Source organism: Nematolebias whitei, chromosome 15, assembly GCF_014905685.2.
Source record: "Nematolebias whitei isolate Nwh7 chromosome 15, NemWhi1, whole genome shotgun sequence".
Lineage (NCBI taxonomy): Eukaryota > Metazoa > Chordata > Actinopteri > Cyprinodontiformes > Rivulidae > Nematolebias > Nematolebias whitei.
The window spans coordinates 7,840,832-7,845,982 of record NC_056512.1 but is presented as its reverse complement, the minus strand read 5'-3'; positions in this window follow the sequence as shown (position 1 = coordinate 7,845,982).

The following is a 5,151-nucleotide window of genomic DNA, read 5'->3' as shown; positions in this document are numbered from 1 at the left end:
CCCCCCATCTCTCTGATCTGCTACAACCGTATGTCCCACCACGTTCCCTGAGGTCAGCAGACCAGTTGCTCCTCACAGTTCCAGGGACTCGTCTTAAGCGCAGAGGTGACAGGGCCTTCTCTGTAGCAGGACCAAGACTCTGGAACGAGTTACCTCTGCTTGTCAGACAGGCCCCCTCCCTCTCGGTTTTCAAGTCCCGTTTGAAAACTCACTACTATTCAATAGCTTTCAACACAAGATGATCTGTGTTTTGATCCTGTATGCTCCACACTGGTTTGTCATCATTATCTGCATCGTTTTTTGTCTATATTCGGATTTACCTCATTTTGTATTTTGCTTTGTGTGTTCCCTGTTGTTTTGTCTGTACATCACTTTAGTTGGCCTTGTAGCTGTTTTAAATGGTTTATAAATAAAGTGGCATGGTATTGTATGGTATGGTATGGTATGGTATGGTAGGGTATGGTATGGTAGGTTCGTGGCCACTGAGGACTTTGTTAACGTGTTTACCTGGTTGGAACTAGAAGGCTATGAACCGGGGATGTTTGAACTTTTTTCTCAATCTTGGAATGAGAGACGTGTGCTGTGCTCTCTTCTCCTGCCATCTGCCAAAGCCCCCGGTCATCTCAAGCACCCCTCATTGGCGACTGGAATGTTCTCGCCTTCGGACTCATCACCATGTGTCTCAGTTGGTGCTGTGGATGACACTGTGAAACCATCTTGCTCAGTGGGTATCCAGGATCAGAACCCATCTGCTTGTCCTCTGCCTCACCATCCCAGAAAAAGAGGTCAACAAGGGACACAAGCCAGTTTCACCGAACCCCAAGCCCTCTTTCTGGATTAATCGGCCAGCTCTGCTTCAGAGGCTTCCAACTCAATTCCTGGGACCCTTCCTACTGCAGAGCCCCTTGTCTCTGGCCTGATCCAATCCCCCTGGTCTCACTCCAGCTCTCCTAGTCTCGCCGCCTGCAGACCCTTCGCCGGACTCGTCGACTGCAGACCCCTCACCAGACACGTCGGCTGCACACCCCTCGCCAGACTCGTCGGCTGCACACCCCTCACCGGACTCGTCGGCTGCACACCCCTCGCCGGACTCGTCGGCTGCAGACTCCAGCACAGAACCCTCATTAGCTGCGGCAGAACCTGACTTCGTCTCATCGGCTGCGGCAGAACCCGTCTCTGACCTCTCTGCGACAGAACCCATCTCTGACCTCTCTGCGGCAGAACCCGTCTCTGACCTCCCGGCTGCTGAACCCAGGCCCAACCTCCTGGCTGCTGAACCCAGGCCCAACCTCCCGGCTGCTGAATCCAGGTCTGGTCCAGCAGCATCTGAACCCCGTCCTGACCCAGCAGCTGCCGACGTCCTGTCAGAACCCGTCTTCGTCCCCGCGGCTGCTGAATCCAGGTCTGGTCCAGCAGCATCTGAACCCCGTCCTGACCCAGCAGCTGCCGATGTTCTGTCAGAACCTGTCTTCGCCCCCCGGCTGCTGAACAAAGGTCTGGTCCCATAGCAGCAGAATCCAGGTCTGGCCCCGCAACACCTGAACCCCGTCCTGACCCAACAGCTGCTAACGTCCCGTCTGCCACAGCAGCAGCCAGCAACATCACCTCTGGCCCAACAGCAGCCAGAATCATCATCGGACCCATTCCATCCTCCCTGAACTCTGGTCCCGCTCTGGACGGTCCCCTGGCCGTCTGCCCAAACTCTGGTCCCGCTCTGGATGGTCCCCTGGCCATCCGCCCAAAATCTGGTCCCACTCTGGATGGTCCCCTGGCTGTCCGCTTGTTTTGCCATTTACTCCAAACGATGCCCAGGGCCGTTCGTAGAAAATTTGTGTTTTGGTTCCTCTTATTCCCAGGTACAGCCCTGTCAGTTTTTGTTTAGATTTTTCTATGCCCTCCGTCCTAATGTTTCTCCCGTCCTCCCACCCGTTCTGTGTTTTTCCTGTGTTGGGGTCCTAGGGGACGTCAGGAGCCGTCCCTTGAGAGGGGGGTTATGTCACAGTTTGTCCCCTAGCTGTCTAGTATTTCTGTCTTCTCCTTTTTCTGCTTATTGTGTTTGTCATTCTGCTCTTTATAATTTTGTGTGATTTTGATTCTGTTTTCTGTCACTTTCCACTCACTCCTCAGTCTGCCTCTTCAGTCTTAATCATTCACACCTGTCTCATCAGCCACCTGCCCATGTGCTCTCATTACCCACTCTCCCTCTGTCTTATAAAACCTTTCTCTCCTCCACTCTTCGTCCGGTCATTGTTCTGTCTTGTACAGACATCACAGTCCTCCTCTGTTCCTGTAGTCTGATTATCCGCCTGAATCTGAACTCGTCCTGTTTGCCTGCCTGATCTCTAAGTTTTTGCTGCCTCATCAGCCTTTTTGTTTTGTTGTTTAAAATAAATTATTTTTATTTAAACTCCTGCCTCATTCGCCTGCCTGCATATGGGTTTAAACACCGAGGATTGTGATACAGATGTCTTTGGAGCATTAAAAACAGAGGAATCCGATGGCAAAAGTTCTGAAAAGATGCTGAACGCACTAGCAAAAAACTAAGTCTCCATCACAAAGAGAAAGTCCAATCCGCTAGAACTGAAAAAGTCATTTAAGATGAAAGTTTTATTAGTCAGGGACCTGGAACTTAGTAGGGCCATCCTTGTAGGAATAACAGCTTGAGACGAAGACACCCGTGGCGCCCAAACCAGCAGTCTCAAATTTAGAGTTTGTCCCGTGACTCCTAAGACAAGAAAAACAGTGGCCACTGGACCCTATCAGACAAAAAAATGACAGGATATATGAAGTGCCAGGACAGGTGATGGACCAGTTGATGATCAGCTGAAGGAGATATTGCAAGAAGTGCAAAGCAGGCTTTAAGCTTCGCCAGCCACCCAACAAATATTCCCCAGCACCTGAAACATTGTCTCTGGGCAGGCAGGTGTGCAGCGCAGAGCAGATACACAGGTACGTCAGCCAGGAGACGAGAACGCCTACTGCTCAGTTCATTATGGTCAAAATAAACACACTTGGTGGCACATAATAAAAGAGCTAAAAGTGATTGACATTCGTACACCAGTATTGAGATGATGTCACTGATGAGAAGTGATAGAAACAGAAAGAACCCAATCACAGCTGGCAGACGGCAAGCCATGTACACCGAGGCTATTTTAGATTCTCTGTGAAATTTAACAATTCAAATATTTGTAGTGAGATAGGTCGGTTAGCTTCGTTTAGCTTCGGAGCTCCACTACACGTTATAATATCTGGACTAGTTCAAGTACCTGATATTATACTTAATTTAAATGGATTCTCTCTTTTTCGAGCTACTTGACAGATATGTGACAGAGATACTGTGTGGGAGATGGTTTAATCAGTGACGTGAGACGTTAAGTTTCTTTGACCCATCAAAATGAATGTGGTCATTTATTAACAGAATCAAAATTTAACATCAAACATTGTACACATGATTATTCTGATTGAACGCAATAACACATTTTAATTAATGAGCTTTACAATGAGAAACCATACGGCCATGGTATCCCACTTGCAACTAATTACAACAGACATTTATGAAAATATCTGGATTAATTACTGGCAATATAGAAGAGTTTAAAGATGGGAAATGAAGGAGTTTAAATGGAGAGAAAATGGATGAGGGAAAAGTGGGTTGATAACGAACGGCACCCTCCATCCGAACCCAGCTCCACCTCGGTACACTTAGGTAGTGAGGGACTCGTTACCTTGTAGAAGATGTCTCCACTGGTACGGAGTTCCATTTAACGCTACCTTTCCAGCGTCTCCGTAGGAACAGTTGCGAATCGTCCGAAGTAGTGACGGTACTTCGTTCAACACCACGCTCACCTCTCAGGTGGACTCACATGAGCTGTGAGCCCGTCAGAGGTTCCACTCAGATGTGGAAGATTCCATAATCCCCACGAGACTCGGAAGAACTTCGAATCATGTCTGGAACTTCTTGTTCTCTCCAGCAACTTTCCTGTTCGGTTCTGCTCTCCGAACTGAACTGAACTGCACTCGTTGGAACTAGGAAGTGTCGACATTTAAAGAGTTCTGTTTCCGGTTCATTTGGGAAGTCCTGATTGGCTGAAAGAGCCAATCAGGGGTGTGGTTTTAGTGACGTAAGAGGTCACTAGAAGTCAGAAAAACAGTGAGATGTTTTGGAACAGACAGAAAAATGTTTTTGAAACAGACAGAGAAATGTTTAGGCGAGATGGAAGGAAACAGGTGCCAGCTTCTCTATTTACGTCTGAGAGGATTTAAAAACATGACAGTTCGTTCTGTAGTGAACTAAGCCTCAGGTCAAATCTGGCCTTCCTGGGACAAGAACTGTATTTCATTGATTTGAGTCCAGAAACACAAGATTAAGTTCATCCAGAGACTTTCTAAGTGTCCTGCACTGATCAATTGAAAGAACACTCTCTTTTTCTTTATTATCATTACTATTTTACAAATGTTTGATAATCAAAGTGTGTTTAGTTCAAACCATTTTTAAATGTTGAAGTGAACTAATCATTTTTAATCAACTGTGAAACAGTATTAGTGATTTTTAATCCTCATTCAAAGTAGAAATCAAATTGGAATGTGTTATGGAGTAATTCATGCATTTTCTGATCTTCTGTCTGAAATGAGCAAATTGTGAAGTTGGTCAAAGGTCGAAAACAAGTTGTTGGAACGAACTGTCATGTTTTTAAATCCTCTCAGACGTAAATAAGAGAAGCTGGCACCTGTTTTCACCCAACTCGTCCAAACATTTCTCTCGTCTGTCTCTAAACATTTTCAATCTGTTCCAAAACATTTTCTGTTTTTCTGACTTCTAGTGACCTCTTACGTCACAAAAACACACCCCTGTCTGGTCGATTTGACCAATCACGAACCTCCCAAATGAACCGGAAATAGAACTCTTTAAAGTCGGTACTTCCTAGTTCAAACCAGCTTCAGTCGTTTGCAGCTCCAGTCGAGACGCGGTCGAGTGCAGTCGAGTTCAGTTCGGAGAGCAAGCCGAGCTGAGAAGTGCTGGAGAGAACAGGAGTTCAGACATGATCCGGAGCTCTTCCGAGTCTTGTGGGAATTATGCAATCTTCCACATCTGAGTGGAACTTCTGATGGACTCACATGAGTGGAGTCCTTCAGAAGTTCCACTCAGAGGTG